The following is a 23,907-nucleotide window of genomic DNA, read 5'->3' as shown; positions in this document are numbered from 1 at the left end:
TCTTACTCTATGAAGCTGTCTAGGTGGAAAAGCTCAGATATAATCCTGGACACTAGAAGGGAGATGAAAATCTAGAGCCATTTCACAACTGTACAAGTAAGCAGTGCTTCCCTTTGGTTCCACATGCATAAACTTGACGTACAGAGACACGGTGTTTCTTTTCCTTTTAATAACCCAACTGGTGCCCAGAAAAATCTCCCACTGGCACAGTTTTCCAGGACATAGTCCACGTGACAGCTGGATTCTTTAGCTGCCAAGCACCCATTTTGTGCAGAAGTCAGATTATTCACTTTCACTGTCTTCTGTCTTCTCCTCCTCTTTCCTCCCCCCTCCTTTTTTGGGCTATATAACTCTTCATTAACACCTATAAAGGAGGTTAAACATGGACAGAGAAAGGGAGTAAAGCTAAAATCAATCACTTTAACTGAGAGGTCCTGGAGAGCGAGTAAAGGTAAATTTAAAATATTCTACTAGCTTACGAAAATGCAGTGAAACTGTATTTGAAACTTCAAGAACTGAAATATTAGAACATTTTTGTCTTATGTCATTGTAAGTTTCAGGATAAAGGACTGTCCACTCCGTATCTTTAAGTGGTGGTAACTCCTAGCAAGCAGGTAGGGAGCACAGTTGTGAGTGACGCTGTAAATGCTGCAGATGTTCTCTTAACTGGTCTCCATTGAACTCTGAGGTGAACCCATGTTTTCTATCTCTTCTGTAAAACATCTTGATTGATTTCCGTAGTACACTAGATGTCTGCAACCCATAGATCACTCTCAAACATGCTCACCAACTTCTGCCTCCAGCAGCTAAGTTATATGCTCACCAGGAGTCAGTTACCTTTGTTCCTAAATATGTTAACGCCTGTTGTTATTAAGACTGTGCAATTATTAAATTATATGTAAATCAGTGAAAGGTAAGTATAAATAGAAAGAGTTCTTTCTATGAAAAATAAGTTGAATGTTTTGGAAAGAATTAGGTAATGGCAGTCAGGTAATCTTCTCAAATCAGATGTGAGTTAGATACTGTAAAATATTGGGGAGAAATTAAAAAAAAGTACATAAAACTCTTTCCTCAGATTGCTTCACAAGTATCTTTAAGTTCCCACTGACTATAAAGAAATTAAAGGTGAACATTACAGATGATGAATCATGAGTGGGAATCTTTGAAAGACAGACGATCACAACATCAAACAGTATGCTTGTATTTAAAGAAAAGGTTTTGGACTAAAATTCAAGATCAACAAATGAGCATACATTTAATATTTCATGCTAAAAATACAATGGTCAAAATATGTATGCATTTAATGACCTCTTTCTGGATTGTTGAACCAAGCACTTGTCCCTCATACTGATCGCGTCAGAAGGTTTCAACAGTAATTATGCAAACTGAAGGGAAGGATACACATTTTTGGAAACTCCATATGAGGAAGACTTTGAGCATGAGGTCTCCCACTCTGAGCAAAGAGCCCCAGGCCAACCTGGTACAGAAGCTGTGGAGCTATCTGCCCTCAAGGGACTGTGAGGGTTTGGGAAGAAGGACATTAGTGATGATCACCATGGACTGAACACTACTGAGGGCCATTCTCCCATTTTCCAGGGACCCAAAAAGTCTTTAGATGTTTGTATGACCCTAAGCAGTTCTGGGAGAGGTCCCTAAAAATGCCCAAGATTGATTTTTTGCTAGCCTTGTGGAATGGGAGCTGCAAGTCATAATTAATTTAAGTATCATAAAGTAAGGTATTTTTTTTCTTGCCTAATGAATGCTTATACCATTGGGGCAGGAATTGCATCTAATTTAGGTCTTACAAATGTGCCTGCTACTTAGGAGGTATTCAATAAATATTAGAGGAATAAATTAATGTTATATCAGTTTGATAAAAAGAGAATGATGAGGCAGATAGATTCTTCTGTGGCCGTTCATGAAGGGCACTCTGGATGAGCGGAAGGGTCAGTAGTATTGGATTTTTACTGTTATGTTTTTTTCTTCAGAAATCACAGGTTTGATACATGTGAATCCGAGACCCAGATACTTCTCTCATATCATCAACCATGTATCATGGAAAAGAGAGAGGGAGATTAATTTTCCTGAGGTGCTGGAAAGGCCCTCGAACGAAGAGTGAGAAGAGGGGTTAAGAATTAGAAGCCTGTGATGCAAAATTTCTGAGGTGGAACTGGAAGCGCAGAGCTTGAGAAGCAGAGAGGAACATGGGGTGATCTAGCTTGATTTTTTTCATCTCACAGACAAGGAAACCAAGCCCAGAGAGGACACATGATTGGCCTAGGGTCAAACATCTGCTTAGTGGCTGAGCTGGGGTAAGAATTTTGTACTTTCCATTACAAAATTCTGATTATGAGACTACGAGTGATAAGGAAAAACAGCACATAAATGAGCCTAAGGGGAGGAGAGGGAGAATAATAGGGTCATCATCTCACTGTATCAGACAAGTTCCATGTCAGATGAGGGGACAGGTAGGGCTGACCAGCCATCCCTACTGACCAAGAACAAGTGGACAAAGGAGAGAGGAACATTTCAAGTTATGTGAATGTATTGGAAGTTCCAAGATGATTCTTTGTGAATAAAGGTAACAAACTAATAGAGACTTTAATCAATTAGGAATATCGCATGTTTTTTCTAATTCCAGTACTTCTAAGAGTGCTTGACATAGCCTTTCTACACTCAATTGTAAGAAATAATGAGTGCTCATCCTGCAGCAAACCAAGTCCACAATATATCCCTTCAACAGTACTTACACTGTGGCTCCAGTGTCCTTCCTCCAAGTTGGAGGGTTGAGTAGATTTTGCTGTCATCTTGTGTTAATAACCAGGCTAAAGAGGGAACTGGAGCCTATCTCTATTTAAAATTTTGATACTTTGATACTTTGCATTAATTTTGATTTTTAAAAATATCGTATTACAATATTTCTCTTGATTGCTGAGTTTTTTGTACCCCCTTGAATTTTGCACCTTGCTAATCTCACCCTAATCCCAGCCCTGTATTGGGTTTTAACTTGGTCATACCCTCTGGAAAGATGGAAAAAATTTCTCCTTTCACTTTCTTTCCTATCTTCTCTCTTGCTTTATGTGGTGGTTGTTTTGATCCATGTTCATGTAAATTAGAGCAATAAAAACAAACTCCTAACAAATTGACCTTTTTTACCCTGATCAGCAGTAGACAGGAGAGGTGTAAATGATCTGAATGTCACAAGACTCAAAGTAAATAGTTAACTGGATTTTTGGAGAAAAGACAAAACCCTAACCAGAGACACAATCGCTTATTAAGCAAAACTTGTCAGACTTTGTGGAGGAAGCCAGCACTGGGCTGGTCTCAATGAGAAGTGTGCCTTAGTAGGGTCAGAGAAGTACTGTGTGGGGGAAGGTGGGGTGGGGATGACAGTACTTATCTTAGTTCATGGTTTGGGACAGGTACTATAATCCAGAGAATGCACATCATTCAGGAACAGGAAACACTGACATTCTGACATCCAAAAAGTCGGATTTATAACAAATGCCACTTCCTCCTGACCCTCAGGGGCAACTTGATACATTCCCATTTTGGCTACAGCTGAATTGCCTAACTTTCTCCCATAATTTCATTCAAACATTTGTTTTTAGTCTATATGTTGTTTGTTTAGTGTAAGGCAGTGGTTCTCAAATTTGACTGTGTATAAGAATCACCTGGAGAGTTTGGTAAAATGCAGACTGCTGGTCCCCTCCCCTGAAGTTCCTGAATCGGGAGATCTGGGGTGGAGCCCAAGGATTTGCATTTCTAACAGGTGATGTTGATGCTGCTAGTTCAAGGACCACAGTTTGAGAATACTGTTCTAAGTCAGTGGGCCTGAACCTTTTTGGCACCAGGGACTGGTGCTCCTATGAGAATCTAATGCCTGAAGATATGAGTTGGAGGTGAGGCGGTGGCTGCAAATACAGATGAAGGTTCGCTGGCTTGCCTGCTGCTCACCTTCTGCTGTATGGCCTGGTTCCTAACAGGCCATGGACTGGTAAGGTCCAGCCCGATACATTTCAGTATTGGGCACCCCTGCTCTAAAGTATGCCCTGTTACTATGACTGTCAAGTTCTTTGCTTCAGTTAAAGGCTTGTTGCCTTTTTGTATCACATGATCTCACCCATTAGTCAGAGCTGATTAGACAAGGAGTGGGTCACTGATGTATAGGCAGCCAATCCATAGGCTGGCCAGTGACTGAGATATATAACTTAGGGCAAAACTTGAACCAGCTGATCAGATTCTTGTGTTAAACTGGTAAGTGCCCCAGAGAGATGGTGGGGACAACATGCAGAGGTGAAGGCAACCACAGAGATCCACGCTTTTCCACAGGGCAGCATGCACCCTTTCCTGACTCCATCTTCTCTGAACTGTCTTAGATAATTTAGAAAAGGGAAAGAGCCCCAAATGACCACTACTGAACTTCTTTCCAATTCAGGGGTGGCTGAGTTTGATTTAGTTTGAGCCATACAATACAGAAATATGACATTCTTATATCCCAGGAGTCATGGAGCAATTCATACTTGTTATGATTATAAACTTGAAGTCATCTTCTGGCTTTGTTTCCAATACATTTCGGTATTGGAGAAAGTTTCCGATTATACTACCCTTCAAATCTCCAAAACTTACACAATGTAACAGAGAAAGCCAAGTTCAGGGATCTGCAACTGTCAGGGCCACTTTATAAGATGCCCTGCCTGAGGGGATAAATGGAGGTAGAAATTTATCCCCAGCTCCTCTCAGCAAGCCAGAAGTCCTGGCAAGGGGCTGTATCTTCCCAGAGGAAGGAAGGGGTGCCTGTGTCTTTTCATAAAGAGGCCATCTACTGGCCTCGCCATCCTGTGCATCCTTATGGAGGACTCCTTTCCTAATTTGTACAAAGGTGCCCTATAGGCTATATGCTGCCCAGTTTACAGTAGCCCAGATTTTAGGTAACAAAGAGGACTAGAGATTTTACATCCATTTGGAAAGCACACGGAAGGAAACTTATTATCGAAAACAAAATCAAATCAAATACATTTTTCTAATAAAAATTCAATGAGACTAATTAAGTGTTGCAAACATTTTGCCCTTTATTACAATACATACAACCGTGGTCCTAATTTTAATACCTTTTTCATGTACTAAGTCTACCTATCCTGATCCAAAATAGACCTAAAATTAATCCAAATACAGAATATGAAAAGTAACTATAGATAAATATGAATTCTGAGTTCAACACTGAGGGAATCTGTCTATCTTGTCAATATCAGAAAAAAAAATAAAAAGATCTCCACAAAAGCTCTCTTCTGAAGGGGAGAAAGCCAATCCAAGATATAAGCAGATGAAATACTCCCCCCAAAGTTCAATCAAAGCAAAAAACTAAACTAACATTTTGGGAATGCAAGGACAAGCCTCTAACAAAAACCACACTGACCAGGCCAGCTTGCCTCCTTCTCCACCACCCTCCCTACTTTTGCAATTGATTTGGGTCTTTAGGAGGTGAAAGATAGCACTTTGGTTGCAAATCCAATATAAAATGAAAGAGTCATGAAGTCAATTTTCCTTTGATTCCAATGTGAGCTCTACTTGGCTCCACACTCAGAAGTATGGAAATACTGTGTAGGGATGGGGAAAGGGAGAAGGGAAACGTGCTGGCCAGCATCTACGGGCACAGGGCCCAGCTAAAAGGCAATAGGCAGAATCTCAGTGCCCTTTCACTGCCCCTTTGCTCAAACACGAACCAACACGCCAGAGTTTATAGCTTAAATTTCATAGAACTGTTCCCCTGATCACTCTCCCTTTTTCTCTTTCCCCTCTACACTGTTTGCATCCTTCCATCTGCCACCAAAAACATGCGAAAGGATGGGAAATGACTAATTGGTTAAGATTACATTTTTCTGCCTGCCCCCCTCAAATGTCCCTACCATATCTTCACGTTTCTCTCTTTTGGGGAGATCTAAAACAGACTTCAAAAGTTTCCTTTATGTGTAATATACTTGCCAGTTTAGAGGGAAACTAGAGTTGCCCATCTAGTACTACCAGTTACAGAATTGCAGTAACAGAGGTTAATAAAACAAAAGGACCACTGTCTTTCCAGTCTGTGTTACTCAAAGGACTCTCCTTGTAACCTCTGCTTCCTCTTTTTCCCTCTATTCCCTAACAACATCCAAAGTCAAGATCTAGGTTATTAGTCCTCTGTTATTTTTTAAAAACTGGGTTCCTATGGTTGGAATAATAATGAGTTCAGCTTGATTTTCTGAGTATGGAGCCCAGGAAGCCTTGTCCTTAGAGATGAATTAAAAGCATCGACTGGAGTCTCTCAATGATTGAACATGAGGTAAGAATCACCTGGAGATACTGCTGTGGCCTCCCTTCATGGAGATACTGTTTCAGTGAGTCTAGGGACCAGGCAGGGAATGTGTAGCCGTGACAAGCCGATACATACTCTGGTCTGGAAACCACTCTTATAACATGTTGTGCTACTTACTCTAGAAGCAACTATACAGAATAGTGGTTACGAGTATGGACTCTGAAGCCAAACTGACTGACTCTATCCCCTATGAGCTGTGCAAGCTTGGGAAAGCTGCTTAAACTCCCTGTACCTCAATTCTCCTTACATAAAATAGAAAGCACTTACTCCATAGAGCAGTTGTAAGGATTAAATGAGCTAATGAATAGGAAATGCTCAGAACAGTGTCTGACACGCAGGGGTGGGGATATATAAGCATTGTTGTCATCACACAAACCAGTGGTTGAATTGAACTAACACTAGAGCACCTACTTTCAAGACAACCCACAAGGCTAGATAGGGGCATGCAGATGAGCTCCTTGGCCACCACATCCACTCTATGATCCCTTATTTATGTTGGCACAAAGCAAATACATATTTTAAAATATGAATTGAATGCCTTTAGATGGCATACCAGTTCTAACCAACAACATCCTATTTTTTTCATGCTTTGCTACCCTATTTTCATTTGTGAATTATCTGCCTATCATCTGAATTTCTGACCTCAGGGTTTGCCCTGTAGTCACCCGTGCATTGTCACAGGAAGCTGGCCATTGTATGTGATGTGGTGGGTGGTGGGTGGTGAGTGTGTCGGTGTGAGGGTGATGCACATCCACAGGTCTGCTCCTGAGTGTGGTTTCACATGGGGAAGAAGAGACCTATGGATTTAGTACTCCTGACCAAGCTTCAAGGTATCCTCAAGCCAGAAGTTATACCCTTTTCACGCAGGAAGAGCACCTGGGTTTTCTGGCTACACAACCCAGGGCCTAATGGGGAACATATACCAGGACTGTGTGGGTATCCCTGAGAACTGCTGATTCTTTGTCATAGGCAGTCATGGGTTTTTCCTTAAAGCATATGTCAGAATCATGAAACCAAGCTTGGAGCCCCAGTCTGTCTCCCTTTATTTCTTCCAATGAGTGGTGTCCACTGGACTTTTGAATTTGGTTTGTGTAATGGAATCTGAACACATTCACACACTGGTTCACATTTATCCAACTAGCTCACTTTTGGATGTTTCCAAAAGACTGGTTACAAATATTTGCTTCCACAGCTCTCACAGGGTTGGTCTCAGAAGGACTAACCAAATAAAAACTGTAAGCTCCCTTTCTTTCATTGCATGACGTGATCACCATGGTAGTTGTTAGTGCCATACACCAGTACCTATATACCAATACTCTTCCCTGACCGGAAGGCTGAGCTTCCAGGCCCTCTTATGGTCAGGAGGCCCTTGACTATAGCCAATGGGTTAAGAGCAGAGGAGATATGGTCACTTTCAGACAAAGATCTTCTCTTTACCGTAACCAACAATGCTCCAGATGCCTGTTCCACACACCTGGACCCTAGCGTACAAACAGCATGGAAGAAAGCCCCCAGCCAAGGTGTGGTGAATATATAACATAAATTAGAAACAAACCTTATTTTCAGTGGTGGTTTTAAGTTGCTGAGATTTTAGGTTGTTGGTTACCATGGCATTATCTAGCCCATTCTGACTGATGAAAACACCACTCACTAATATGAAATGTCACATCAAAAACATTTCCCAAATCAGAATATGTCTTGGAATCTCTATGCTGATGAACCACATTTTGCTTTTAGGCATGAGGCCATCTTTATTATATTGGATATTCTGAAGCCAATTAAAAGAATAAGAATGATGTAGTAGTTTTAAAAAAATGGCTGCAAATTTTTTGGAATCCCTCCTTTTAACCCAGGGAGAGGGGCTAGTTCCTCTTCCCTTGAAACTTGGCAGGTTTGCTCAATCAGTAGAGTCTGGGAGAAGTGCTGTTATGTGACCTCTGAGCCTGGGTCACAGAAGGCCCTGAAGCTTCCCCATATTGCTCTGAGCAACTTTATGTATAAGAAGTCTGACTATCCTGAGATCAAAAGGTGACAAGGCCTCCAAAAGATTCTAGCTCCTGGCCACTGAGTCACTCCCAGTCCTTGTAGATTTCCCTTTGGAGGCCCCACACATCATGGAGCAGGGGCAAGCCATCCCACTATTCCTGCCATGTCCAAATTCCTGACTTGCAGAGTCCATGAGCATGCTGACATCATTGTGTAGTGTGACACTAAGTTTGGAGGTGATTTGTTAAGCAACACTAGCTGATCAGAACAAACGGTAAAGTTTAAACAGTGCTTTTGGCTGACGCATTGCTTGACCATTCATTTGGTTGGGAAAACAGTCAAAGCTTAAGTAAAATGGGAGATTGTCAAGTATGTTGGTTGAATGCATGAATTAGTTAGGCTTGAGTTTAATTCCATCTTCTAGCACTTACTAGACAGGTTTCTTAATCTCTCTGTGCCTAATCTTTGAAATTGGGATGCTAATAATAGTTCTTGCTTCATGGGGTTGCTGTAAACATGAAATGAGATACAGCATGACCCTCAGCAGCATCCCCAGCCGTGCATTTGTGGCTCTGTCACTGAAGGCTGCCAGGAGGTCTCATCCTGGTAAACACACAGCTTGTACATATGAACATCAAATTCATTCCTCCTCTTGGAAACCAGAAAATGTTATGTTTCCTGGCTGAGTTTAGGTCACAGGCAATAGAATTGGCTCCACAACAAAACAGACATTGATTTACTGGCTTGCAAAAGTCTTGGGACAAGGAAATGCCTCCTCTTGTATTCATTTACAATTTGTGTCTCAGGTTCTCAAGTTTTGATTCTTTTTTTTAGCAATTTTTAATAGCTGATACTGAGTACCCACTATGTGCCAAGTAGTATTCCAAATCATGTATTGAGCTAATCTTTATAATAGTCTGTGAGGTAGGTGGTATCCTCCTCATTTTACAGAATGAGGAAACAGGCCCAGAGGCATTACATGACTTGCCCAAAGTTGCACAGCTAATAAGTGGCAGAGCTGGGTTCTGAACCCTGTCAGTGCCATGATTTTAAAGCTGTGCTGTATCTTACTGCCCTTCTACTGAAGAAAAAAGTTTTCCTTTTCTGAAAGTTTAAAAAAATATTTGTCGTGTCTTTTCTGTAAAAGTTTCTCTGTTCCAGGTACACTATTTGAAAACTACCTTCTTAAGAATTGTGGAACGTAGCAATCACAGAGAAGTCCATAAAAGATACATACCAAAATTATATGTAAAGCTGATGCTTTGTACTTCTGGAGCCCCAGCCTATTTGAGTTCTAAATGAACTCATTAGAGTGTTCTCCCTAGTTAGCAAGAAATATAGTCAGCACATATAGCCAATGTCCAAGATTTTTCTTTAGCAATACTCTTCATGTGCAATGGGGCCCACCTATCCAGCCAGAGGCAATACAATCAGATTGTAGTTGGACAAGACAATGGTGAAAACAGACAGAAAAGATGTCACTACACATGGAACACATTCCTTAAGGGTGTATCAGTTTCTAAAGTAGTTAGTTAGCAAAGACTGCCACACTGGGCATCAGTAGCAGAAGCAAAGTAGAAACCTGTGAGGGCTGCCTGAGCCATATAGCAGAGGCAGTAGAGAGGGAGAATCATTAAAACCGGGCACCAAAAAGATAGAAATAAGCCCTCGATCTGAAGAGAGATTCTTCCCCACAATATAAAGACTATTAGTGGAATGTACAGCCGGTTAATACGTATGAGGGCAGTCACTGAGAGTTTCTTCCACTTTTGACAAAAGAACGTGTTCTTTTGTGGACCTTGCCTTTAAGACACAACTGCCATATAACTCTTAAGTATTTTAAGTATATTATCTACCTTTATCTGGTAATTGAAGCAGTGCTAGACACTCTTCCCACAAATTTAGCAAGGTGTCCTATCTCGATAAAATCAAATTAGAACTTTCTTTGCTTCATTTCTGGGTTATTTTGAATTTCTCAGCTTGACTAGTAGAATGGTGTGAAGAAAACACAGTCTAACACTGCAGAGTTGATATTGAGGCAGGGTTTCTATGGAGATGCAAAGTGAAGCTAATTTTCCTGTTTCTCTTTGTGTAATTGTTCTGAGAAAGAGAAACAGGTCTTTAAAGGTCTTGGGGCCTTTGTCTGAGTTATTTTCTGCACTTTTTATAGTTTTCCAGGAAGAGAAAGAAACAGCAGAGGCCAGTCACCCAGCAGTTTGGCATCAGAGGGATTTATCTGATCTGGAGAGAATGTCAATCCCGCTAAGCAGAGGTAGAAATAAGGACCCCAAATGTTGTCATAGCAGGAATTTGCAAATTTGAATGTGCACACAGATCACTTGGAGATCTTGTTAAAATGCAAGATCTGATTCAGCAGGTCTGGGGTGAAGACTGAGATTCTGCATTTCAGGTTATGCTGACATCGTTGGTCCAACGATGACCCTTTGGGTAGCAAGAGTTTAAAATGCTGAAATAGTAAAAAATTATATCTGCTTTTAAACTTTTTATTGAATCTTATCCATTAAAAGGACAGTGAACGCATAATGACTGCAAAGTCTAAGCCAGAGGTCCCCAAACCTCGGGCCACGGACTGGCGCCAGTCCATGGAGTGAAACTTCATCTGTATTTGCCTCCGCTCCCCAGCGCTAGCATCACTGCCTCAGCTCCACCTCAGATCATCAGGCATTAGATTAGAAGCACTGGTCCCTGGTGCCAAAAAGGTTGGGGACCGCTATTCTAAGAAATATTAGAATGAAACATGCTGCGCTGTGCTAATATGAGTTGGGGTCAGTGTCTTGATTCACCAATTAGGAATGCTCACATGGTCAAGACAGTACAAAATGTACAGCTGGAAGTAGTAAATCATCAAAGCATCTTAGCTTTTGTTGAACACAACACTGACCATCTTAACTGTAATTCCTGAGGATATAACTAAAGGCAAACAAAGCACAAAAAGCAACTGTAGACTTATTGCTTCCTAACAGATGCGAGGCTTTCTTGAGAAATGGGTTTGAAGACCACTGATAAAGCATCTGAAATGCAACAGTGTCTTGTTAACAACTCCTGGAAGCCCCAATCATACCAGAATACACTGTCAAGGCACTCCTGGGTTTGTGCAACTGCAGAAGTGGCACACATTTGCTTCTCACACATTCTAAGTATTCACCAGAGCTCTTTCTCATACTTCTCTTTTTTCATCTAATTTATCCATGAGTTCTTCCTTAATATTTTTCCCTTCTCTTCCAACATAGTTATAGTACTGCCCATCTGAAATGGATTAGTTAGGCAATTGCTTTAAATTAAAAAACAAAAAACAAAAAACAAAAGAAAAACAAAAAACGGGGGGGGGCTTCCTACAAAAACACAAAAAATCTGAAAAAGGAATTCAATTTCATGAATACAGACATGTTCTAAAACATGCTCCTTTCATGTTTCATTGCAATCAAAAGCCAGAAAGTTCAATCTTAGGAGGCCAATTTTGGAGATTTCCAGAGACATTTGATACTTTTCCCTAAAACTTTAAAATTCATCTTTATAGATAAACACACATAAATACAAATGCAATTTTACCTTTTATAAAACATATTGTTTACTCAAACTCATTTTGATGTATGCTTCACAGAATGTAATCAGAAATTGTACATAATGTTCAAAAACCTGTGAAGCAAGGGTCAGTAAACTATAATCTTTGGGCCAAATCTGGCTCACCACGTGGTTTTTGTATAGCCTGTGAAGTAGGATGATTTTTATGGTTTTGAATGGTTGAAAAAAATCAGAAGAAGAATATTTTGTGACATGTGAAAGTTATATTAAATTCAAACTTCAGTGCCCATAAATTTACTACTTCATTTATGTGCTATCTGTGTCTGCTTTTGTGCTACAATGGCAGTTGAGAAATTGCAACACAGACCATACAACTAGTATTGTGGGTTGAACTGTGTCCTCTGCCAAATTCATATATTAAAGTTCTAACCCCTAGTATCTCAGAATGTGACTTTTGGAGATATCATCTTTACAGAGGCAATCAGAATGAGGTCATTAATGAGGGCCCTAATCCAATATGACTGGTGTCCTTATAAGAAGAGGAAATTTGGACAAGGCACATATAGAGGGAAGATGAAAAGAGATATAGCGAGAAGACAACTATCTATAAACCAAGGAGAGAGGCCTGCAACAGATTCCCTCACAGCCCTAAGAAGAAATCCACCCTGCCAGCACCTTGACTTTCAGCTTACAAAACTGTGAGACAATAAATTTCCATTGTTTATGTGACCTGGTTTATGGTACTTGGTTATAACAGCCCTAGCAAACTAATACAGCTGGCAAAACTTGAAGTATTTACGATCTGGCCCTTTACAGAAAAAAATCCAAGGGACTAATTTCTTTGCTTTTAACACTTTGAAGCCAGAAACGTGCCCCATAACCAGCAACAGAGACTCCAGAAATCTGCAATGGGAAGAGAAAGACTCTCAACTTTATTTTGGAAACTTTCAATACACTGTGGTATATCTAAAACACACATCATAAAGGACCTGGGACCTTCTTATAAGATTAAGGTTGCTAGAGCTAGCAGTTCTCTTGGGACATCTCTCATTGTTTCAGTGACCTTCAGAGAATTTAATGGGAGAAGATAAGACAAGATGGATTAATTCTATTCTAAAAGAAATTACTAACGAGTTTGAGTCTCTTTAATCCTCACGTAATCAGAAACTGATCTACATTGCTATTTATAAAAATAACTGGCAAGAACAATTATATTGACAACTAACACTTATTGAGCACGTTTTATGTGCCAGGTATTGTCTGAAACTTTATATGAGTTATCTTATTTAATCATCATAAAAATCCTACGAAATAAAAAATATTTTTATCCCCATTTGACTGATAAGGTACTGACATTTACAGAAATTAAGTAGCCCAAGGTTGCAGAACTGAAAATGGCAGAACTGGGGCTCAAGACCAAGGATGTAGATTCCAAAGACCAACCTTTGAACAGTGGGACATTTGGCCTTGATGGTATGTATCAAAACGAAATCTTAGTGCCTCCAAACAATTGTATGCACCTGAAAAGTGATGGTGGTTTTGTCATTTCCTCTCCGTATTAAGCATATCTTTTATTCTAATGCATTGACATCTTGGGACCTTTCCAATATTGGAAGGGACTGCCCCTTCCAAGATTAGCTAATTTCTAAAGATAGCAAATAGCTTCCTTGGGAGCACATCTTTCATATGTAGATCAATCAATCCACAGTCCAGACCCAACCACCTCCTTTATTGTGTTCCCACACTCAGCGCACTGTCCACCAGCCCTCATCACCCCTGGGCCAGGTATCAGACAAGTAGGGACAGTCTCTATGTCCCAGAGCCTGTTGAAATTATTCAAACTAGCCAATCCTAAAACTTCTTCCCCTGCCTCACCCATTCCTTCCCACGGAAACTGCAATCAAAGCTCTTGCCCACATTTCCCCCCACTCCTGCCTCATACCTGACCGGAGTGCTTCCCTGTGTCCCTCTGCATGGCATAACATGGCATGCCCTCTTTTCTTGGGAATAGTGAGTAACAAGCTATCTTTTCAAGGGCAAAAGTCTCTTAAATCTGTTGGCCTCATCATACTTGAATAATAATAAAACCTGCATTTCAAAAACACTCTCAGCCTATTTACCTCCCATCCCTATATCATTAAGTTTAGAGTATGCTGCCTGCAACCTACCAAACAATGCCGCACACGATGATTTCTACCAAAAAAAAAAAAATTTGCTCATAAATAAAACAAAACAAAAAACACATAAAACAAGAATTTCATGAACTTTTATTGCTTTCCCTCCTGCCCAAGGCCTAAGTTCTTATATTAAAATGCTGCTGTTCTGGAGTTTGTCACATGTCTCAGCTTTTCTGGGAGTCAAAAACAAAAGATGGGGAACTCCCTTACCTGCTTCTTGAACAGAGTTTCTCATTCTGGGATTAGAGAGTCAAATTTAAAGTCAGCCAAGAGCAGATGGTAGAGCTAAAACAGCCACATCCTTCCCCTCAGCTGCCCGGATCCTGAGTTCCCTGTAGGAAAATAGCCTGATCATGGTAGGGAGTCCAGGCCTAGCCTCCTCCTCCTGATGCTGTTTGAGTGCATAGCCTAGTCCAGAGCATTCTTCTTAAAGTCACAGGCAATCTCCAGATTCAGCATCAGTATTCATTTGCCAAGATACACTCTTATTTATGAGCAAATCAAATAATTTACTATCCTCTAAAGATGGGCACTGCTTCAAAGAAACCTGAATTGCCATCAGCTGATGAGCTGGTGTACCTTTCCGGTGAAAGGCATTGAAACTTGGTTGTGTTGTGCATCTGAGCTGAAACAAAGAGGATGCTGGGAAAGCCAGATTGTGCTGGCCACAGCTTGTCGAACTCATTCATCTGGTGGAGAGAAGTTACAGCCAATGACCCCTGTACTTGTGTGACCAAGGCAAATTCATTCATGTTCCCTTTTCAGGCTGAGTAAACAAGACCCAGCAAGACTGATTTGTGGGCATAAACAGTGCCAGGTTAACCAGTAGCTGGTTAAGCATGTGCTTTGGGCATAGCAAAGCAGAAGCACCAAAATAAATAGCATCATATAAGAGAAAAAAATTTTTGTTAGATTTTCTTACACTTATTTTTAAAACTAGTTTTGCTTTTCTTTTGAATTACATGTGGAGAAGCAGGGAGGGGAAATATACTTTTTTTTCAGAGCTTCTGGCCTCTAAAACTTAATCCAAAATTGACCAGAAACCAGGATAAAGGCACAAACTTTAGCTCTTCTGCTAAAGGCTACTAGGTTCTTGGGAGAAACTGGCACTGCCAAGAGTCTTCCAAGCTTTGAAATTAGGGTCTCCCTTGTGTATACTGCTAAAAAAGGAGGATTTGAGATTGGCTTTGTCGGCAAGATTGACATGAGTGGTTTACAGTGGCAGTCAGCTGTCACAAAGGCACACACTTTCCTACAAGTCCTAGAATGTCCAGTGTGGGTGGACAGGGTGAATCCCTTGCCCCAAGTCAGCACACAGTCAGTACCTTGAAGGGAGTTCTGATTCCAAGGAAAAGTCCCATTGTCATCAAAACCCTAAAGAGCCTTGGACTGTAACAGTCACCAGCCCCTGTGAAACACCTGCCATATTCCCAGACCAAGGGAGTTTTCCACACATCATCAGATGACCATCCCAAGAATGGTTCTCAGTTCCAGGGAAAATGATCTGTCCACAGTAACAGAGCGTAAGTCCAGATTTCAGTATATAAATGAAGAAAAGGACTGTTTGCCCTGTTTTATTTTTTTCAGGAGGCAATTCACCTAAATGAGTAGAAATATAGAAAACCTATATACATCTTTGCTTCTCAAATTTAATTCAGCTCCAAGTGATTCTGTGATCAGCTGTACTAAATACCTTTCTACACCACTAGAGGGAAATCTAACCCACCTGAACCACAACTTCCTTCTTTAAAAAAAAAAAAAAAATCACAGAATATAAATTTTAAGGCTGAGGAATACCTAGAGATGTTATCTTGCTCTGTCCTTTCCACCCTTACTCATATTTAAAAATTATTTTAATCTCTGTGGTCATAGAGACCTCTAAAAAAGGCACAGACTAGACATCTTAATTGAGCAGGAGCCCTTGGCAGTTGAGAAATTGTTCTAACAGTCAATCTGAATCCCTTCCGGTTCAGCTTGAGTTTATGTATTCAAATTACATATTCATTATTATGTAGAACAGCTGGTCATCTCTCTGCATCACATTATTCCTTAAATTCCTGAAGACTTCCAGGCCACACAAAAAATGAGCCAGCTCTTGGTGATGGCGTTTATATCCCAACTCTTTAGCCATGTGTTTCTTTCCAAACTCTCTACATTACTTCACTCAACCTGATATTTCCAAATAATAGCAATACAGATCAAACTCTGAAGAGAAAAATAAAATGAAGTTTTCCTTGCATATATGGCTTTTACTACATCCCTATGCAGGTTTTTTTTTTTTTAAATGACAACATAATGTTTTTGATATATATTTATCTAGTATGATTTCAAAACCATGTATATGTGTGTGTATGTATGTACATGTGTTTGTGTGCACACATACATATATACACATATATATAAATTTTCATCTTGTCAGGAAAATTGAATGTCTAAATGAATATCCATTTATGTCACTTCTGAATTCCATCTGTTTCCAACTCTTCCACATCACATATATTATTTCAGTTTTTAATTTTATTCTCCAAATTCTTAACCACTCACTTCAGTTCCTCTATTAACTATAGAACAAAACCAGTATGTATTTAGAACATTATTCTTTTAATAAATTTTAAAGAGCTATTCATTGCTAATTCAAATTAAGGGAGAGAAAACTAGTTATTTTCAAAACATACATTTATCCACATTTATGTTTGGTATAATAAAAAATGCATTTGATCTTTGTCCCTGGTTCTTGCTATAAAGCTCCCCCAAATCTTTGAATTTCCTGAGTGATAGGGTTGTCCCTTGTTATTCATAAAAAGATTCTTTCAACCATACCTGAATTTATGCTAATGAGGTGACTCTTGGTGGGCCCCTGGATATCTTGAAGATGAGGTCTTGCAACCAGGCAATCAAAGGCCTGGAACTTTTTGCCCCGCTTCCACCTCCCAGGAAGGGAGAGGGACTGGAGGTCGAGTTCAGTTTCCAATGCCCAATGATTTTTTTGATCATGCCTACATAATAAAACATCCATAAAAACTCTAAACAACAGGGTTCGGAGGGCTGCTGAGGGATGAACACTTCAAGGTCCTGGGACAGTGGCAAGCCAGGAGAAGGCATGGAAGCTCTAAACACCCTTTCCCCATACCTTGCCCTATGCATCTCTTTTATTTGGCTGCTCCTGAGTTGTATTCTTGATAATAAACCACTAATAATAACAAAGAGCTTTCCTGTGTTCTGTGAGTTGTTTTAGCAAATTATCGGGGGGTGGGGGGGTGACGGATCATAGGAACACCTGATTTTTTAGTTGGCTAGGCAGAAATGTGGGTAACCTGGGCACACCATTTGCAGTTGGTGTCTGAAGTGGGGGCAGTCTTGTGGGATTGAGCCCTTTTAATCCATGGAGTCTGGGCTAACTCAGGGTAGTTAGTGTCCAAGGATCAGAGAATTGAGTGATGTAAGTAAAAAAAAACCTCTCAATGAGAATACTGAACTGAAGTTCCACCTGCAGCCTTGGATTCAAGCAAAGGTAAGAAGAAATTCTCTCTCTGGACCTCAACCATTAGCATAGACAACATGGGTTTTATTATAAGACTGAATTTATATCTCCAACAGAAATTACCTGCTCCATGGGTCTGAATGGCCCCTGATTCAGTTTCCTTACCTGTAAAAACAGGATGATTATTCTCCTCTGGAGCCACTAGAATGATTAAGATAATAGATGTATCTAAAGTATCTAGAGAGGTACCTGACACACTGTAGGGACCTAAAAAATAGCAACTGATTTTATTCAAACTCTCAATCATAGGAGAAAATCTGATGATTCATACTGAGTGCAGAATATTTCAGTTTCCTCGGTGATAGAATCAGTCTGAGATAGTCCAAAGTAATTAACACTGAATATTTCATTCATTTGGCAAAGTTGTTTTGAGCATTAACCATATGCCCAGTGGTATTTAGTGAAAAAAAACTACATCCTAGCCTCCTTGTGCTTTCATTCTACTGTCGACAGACAAAAAATAAATAAATAAATAAATAAACAAATATATACATGAGATGGAGATACATGTTATGCAGAATAGTAAAGGAAGGCAAGAGAGATAAGCAGTACTTTGGTGTGAGGGCTACTTTATATTGAGAAGTTAGGGGGCAAGCCATGCACATATTGGAGGAAAAAGCATGTAGGCAGAGAGAACAGCCCTTGTAGACATCATGAGGCAGAGTGTTCTTGGTTATGTTCACAGAACAATGGCTGGAGTGGAGACAAACAGAATGAGAGGTAGGAGGCGAGGTCAGAGGTAGAAAGGGGGCCATTTCCAGATTTTCAGTAGGGCATTTGAGACCATGATACAGATTTTGGCTTTTCTCTGAGTGAGATGAGGAGCCACTGGATGAATTTAACAGTGCAATGAGGTTATCTAACATGTCTTTAAAAGATCATTCAGATTGCTGTGCTGAGACTATGTGTGGGCAGGTAGTGGGCAAGAGTGGAAGGATGGAAACCAGTTAGGAGACTAATATAATAATTTAGAGAGAACAGAGCTTGGCTCTGGGTAGAAATGATGGAGGTGGTGAGACCGGGGTCAGACTCTCGTTGTGTTTTGAAGGTCACGTTGATAGGATTTGCTGTTGGATATGGGATGTGAAAGAAAGAAAAAAAGAAGTCAAGGATGAATCCTAGGTTTTTGGCCAAACCAACTGGAAGGATGGAACCACCATTTACTGACACGAAGAAAAACTGAAAAAAAGCAAGATTTTTTTTGCAGGGGGAAGGGGGTGGGTAGAGTGGCGGAGGAGAATAGTAAGAGGCTGGCAGGACTCCAATCTTGCATATGTCAAGTTGGAGATGCCTAGAAGACATTCAATGGGCAGCTGGAGACATGAGTCTAGAGGACAGTAGCCTAGGCATGTAAGGACACTAAAAACAGGTGTCGCCCTTTCTATGATTTTAAAGAATTCAAGGTCCTGCTACTAGGATTTCACAGTTCATTTAACTCTTTGCTATTCATAGAGTAACTCCTGGACCAGCAGCACAACATCACCTAGATCTTGTTAGAAATGCAGGCTCGATGGCCTTCCTCGGACCTGAGTCAGAATCTTCATTTTGACAAGATCCCCGGGTGATTAATAGACACATTAAAGTTTAGAGGCTTTCGTCTAATTAGAATCACCTGGGAAGCTCTTTGAACATACAGACCCCACCGCACAACAATAAAAGGAGAATCAGTGGGTATTTTTCTCAAGCCTCCCAAGTCCTTCTGATGTGTAGTCTGGGTTAGAACCACTGATCTAGCTCTTCACTGCTGGCATGTTCCCACTGTACTATTAGGTTTATATTGCTAGTGCTCCCAGAAACTCATCTCTAAAGAGCTGTAGCTCTAAGATAGTATAAAGGTACGTAACCAGAGCAAACAGATGTTCTGGGTTATTGGGGATAGTCTCAACATAATTATTAGTGCCTCCTTTCACTCTCAAAGGTATTCTGGCTTAGATGACAAATTATGTGTTCTCTCAATGTAACACAAAATGGCTCTGTACTTTATATTTCTGGAATATAAAGTCATAATAACAGGTAGAGCAAAATGACAGATGGCCTTTGGTTTGACAGATGAATCCAAAGGCACTCCAGGTGCTTAGATGTTAGTCCTTAAGGACTTCTAGGTGCAGCTGATCAGAAATACATACGTATAGTCCCTCAATTGGAAGGAAGATTGAAGAAAATTAAGCTTCTTCAAGGGGTTGGATAGGGTGGGGTGTGGTTATATTCTGCAATAAAAGTTCCAAAGTCAGGAGCTGATTATCAGTCTGTAATTATCTCAGCTCTTAAGAAAACTTCTTCCTTTTCCTTTAGGATCTTTTATTGTTCATTAGCTACTCCACCCACAGGCTCAAATGGACAGGAAAAGAAGGTGAATAAAATGTTATCTTAGCCGCCCTGCTAATACACTTGGTGGGAAAGAAAATATAAACAATTGGACTGTTTCTGGTTACCTGTGAATTTAAATCCTTTTGGCTCATCCCTTTTTCCAAATTATTACCAGCTGGCCTACTGATTGCCAGTAAAATTAAAGTAATCTTGTATTTTTAAAACTACATAATCTTCCAGAAATAGGCCTTGGAAGCTTTCCTTCCTAATTTACCAAGGACACAGTGAGGGCAAAGCAAGCACCATCTCATCTTATCAGCGTCCTCCCCATCTCCTTCCTCCCCTCACCACCAATTCCTAAGAGCACATGAATAGAATTGTTTGAAAAATATTTTTGAATGTAGGTAAGAAATTATTTTACATTAACTTAAAACAAGTAGAATAATCACAATTATACAAATGGACCCAAATGGAAAATCTGTGAAAATAGAGACTTAAGTGCTATGGATTGTATCACAAATTTTCATAGTTGCTTCAGTAGAATAGCTATGAACCCTTCCACCAAGCAATCACAGTCCAAAAGTTTAAAACAAGTTCCGTTCACATGTGTTTAAAATGTCTGGGAAAGAAACTATGCATGTGCAAGGCAAAATAGCCAGATGCTGATAAAGCCAGCTGAAAGCAATTCTCTAGGCCTCTTGCTAAATAACTTGAAAGTAGATGGGTGTTGAGTTGGGAGCGGGGCAGAGGGTGAGAGCATTAAAAAGTACCTGTTGAATTAGAACGATTATCAATGGCATCTGTGCAGATTACTAGGCACTTCAATGGAGTGTGGGGGCGGGGAAGGGTGAATATTTGTTCTGCGCTGTCTGGGCTGCTGATAATCAGAGCAAGCCAGAATGGCAGAAAAGTTTTTCTCTGTGGCTGAGAAAGCAACACAGGCTGGTGTTTTCCCTGCGGGGCCCTGGGTCAGTAGTAACACTAGCAACTTAAGGAGAACGCCTTATCTTTGATCTCTGTTAACAATTAACCAAAGGCTTTTCCTTCTAGAGCTCTACTAACACAGAAGCAGGTGGTCCTGGAAAACAATGTGTGAGGAGGCCCCAAACGGTCAAATGTAAATGCCTGGGTAGAGTTCATCAGTAATTGAAATGGGTGGGCTGAGAGAATCTTCTCCCTTTCCTTAGAGGTTTAAGTGTAAGACTTAAAAATCTTACTCTAAATTATATCTTGACTTAAATGTACTATGCAATAGGGATTAAGTTGGTGAGTCAATGATGTATTTTCATAAGGGGGTTTATTTTAATGTATAATTTTTAGCTAGGTTATGTACAAAATACTGTGAGGCCCATCTATCCAGGTCTGGGAAAACCGTTATAATTAGAAAGAGAAGGAATATCCGCAATTAGAAGAACAGTATCAGTAAAAAGACTCTCCAACGATTCAAAATGGCAAACTCTTTAAACCAACAGGATGGAAAAAAACACAGTGGTGGCGACTTTACCCGTGGGTTGAAGTGTATATATACTGTAGGGGAGGGGAAAATTCTTCCTTCTACCCTTCTTAAGTTCTCATGTGGCAGCCTGACACTGCCTGGACATTTCCTGCTCCAACGAGTTTGTTCCTGACTGCCCTCCCCCCACCTCAAAGACTCCCTGGCTAACATCAGTTTTCTCATAGCTTATCAACCAATTAATGTTCTTCTTTATATCTGTAGCTGTGTAGGGATGACAAGACTGTATAAAACTGCCTGTTATGTTACAAGCGGGGCTCAGCCTGTGGATAAGAATCTGCTGAGCCCGTGCCGGCATCAATAAACACTGCTTCCTGCTTATAGCCTCTGTGTTCCGTCTCTCAGTTGGAGAATCCCGCAACATTTATGGATGGACTAATAATAAAATTGAAAAACACCAGATTAAAAAACAATTTAATATGTGTACATAGAGATCATGAATGATAGAGGAATAATGAACCAATCCAGCTTTTTATATATTTTTAGACAAAAAAAAGCCCAAAACAAAACAATAAATTCATGAATATTTGACAGAACAAAGAAACTTAGGTTTGGATGCTCATTTGTAAGGAATCTAAACAGAAAGAGGGCCTAGCTAGTAAATTAGTTAAAAAAAAAAAAAAGGTTTGTTTATATAGGCTTATAAGCCCTAGATTCTTAACCTCTAGACATAAAAGTGTTTCTCTCCACCCCGTTGGAGCAAGGAGAGTACCTTTCACAAGGGAGATTTATTCCTGCATTCTAGGAGGGTCAATATGCCCTTCTTTCATTGGCTTCTGGTCAAGTAACTTTAATTCAAAGTAATCAATATGCCATTGTGGAATACTTTAGAGCAGCCTCCCCTGAGCCCTGACAATACTTAACACACAGCCCTCTAGCAGCAGGCCTATGGAGGTTTCCCACTTCAAAGGAAGTCTTTAAAAAAAGAGGGGAGTGGTACTTGGCTTTTGTGGACCATCTCAGAGACTTGTAGGAGAGCAAATTCACCACCTCCAAAATGTGTCTCTTGGGAATAAGGATTATTGTAGGCTGATTATTTTCAAGAAACTGCAGACATAGGAAAAGCTCCCCAAACTGAGTAGAAGTTATGCTTTGGTAAGGACAATTTACCTTTCTGAGGAAAATCTCCATTAGTAGAGGTGTCTCCCTCACCTTACCAAGAAGAGGAAGATGACCTTCCCTCTAGAAACTCTTACCAATGCAGAAGGCAATGACAAATCTGTATAATGACCTTATCCTCTTTTGTGAGGCTTTTCTTAGTAACCTCTTATAATTGACTCCTCACCCCCAATATCTTTTGTCCTTAGCTGGCAACATTATTTAAGGTGGTGGCTTCCGCCATTTCAGAGTCGCTCAGTTTTCCTGGGTCTATACCCTGTGTATAGAAGGTATATATCACATTAAACTTTAACTTGTTTTCTTCCTGCTAATCTGTCTCATGTCAATTTGATTATTAGACCAGCCAGAAAAACCTAGACAGGTAGAGGAAAATAAGTGTATAGAATCGCTTTTAAAACATGTCTACTGGCCTGGATATATATATATATATACTCCCAAAGTCAGTGAAAAAGATAAATAAAAATAAGCAAGTATCATAACTATGTACCGCGTGCAAATAGGGAAAAGAATGTTGGGGAAAAAATAGCCTCAAGTCAGAGTGAGTCAGAGTTGGTCAGGCCAGGAATATCATTTTTCACCGTGTATGTAGCTCTGGGCTTTCAGGTCCTTGCTTTCATCTTGCTTTCCAACATAAAATGTAGGAGAGAGTTTTATACAGAAAGATAGGGTAAGCCTCCAATTCTTGCATGATTTGGTACTATTTTGGGTGAAATGTACTCACTAACAAATTATGTTGGCAGAGCAAGGCCCATCCCTGCATGGAAAACCTGTGATCCTGAGAGGGAAGGGCCAAGGACTTGATGCTGACCTCATTCTCTGTCTCTTCATGCTCTCGGTAACCCCGATGACAGCTCTCGGCCTCCTAGCTCTCTACTTCCCCATCCGGAATGATTTTACTCCAGATAGATCTTCTAGTTACAGGGTCAGGTGTAGGATCTATGACACCGTTTCTCTCAAATTCTTTGAGACTCTCCAAAAAAAAAAGTCACAGGAAAAAAAAAAAGACAAGAAAAAATCCAAATACTAAACTACTACAAAGAAAGAAACCCCTCCCTGGTATTTTCTTCTATCCAGGAAAAAACTATGGCAAATTATAACTAGAAATTCTGAGTGACTTTAAAATAAGCAGTGAGTTTTTCTTTGCTTCTCCATTTGTCCACAAAAGAAGAACTGCAGACGGAACCAATGAATCATCTCATCAATGACACTGCTTCAAAACTCAGGCTGAAGCAAAGAGCAAGGGGGCCGGAGCAGCCAGCAGTGTAGCTGGAAGTACCCAACATTATAGTGGGTCCTTTCTGGTATTAATTAATACTGCCTGGAGCTTTAAGGAATATGGGAGTGGGGAAGCTTATACTTGTGCCATTTA

The 23,907-nt window shown here is 40.2% G+C and overlaps 1 protein-coding gene across 1 annotated transcript in view; it reads right to left on the bottom strand.

Moving 5' to 3' along the window:
- The window catches only part of PGM5 (phosphoglucomutase 5), a 167,046-nt gene that overhangs the window by 3,183 nt on the left and 139,956 nt on the right, over positions 1–23,907 (bottom strand). The window lies entirely within an intron of this gene.

This window comes from Pteropus medius, unplaced genomic scaffold, assembly GCF_902729225.1.
Source record: "Pteropus medius unplaced genomic scaffold, Ma_sr-lr_union100, whole genome shotgun sequence".
Taxonomy (NCBI): Eukaryota; Metazoa; Chordata; class Mammalia; order Chiroptera; family Pteropodidae; genus Pteropus; species Pteropus medius.
The sequence above is the reverse complement of the archived record's forward strand: the minus strand, read 5'-3'. Positions and strand labels throughout refer to the sequence as shown.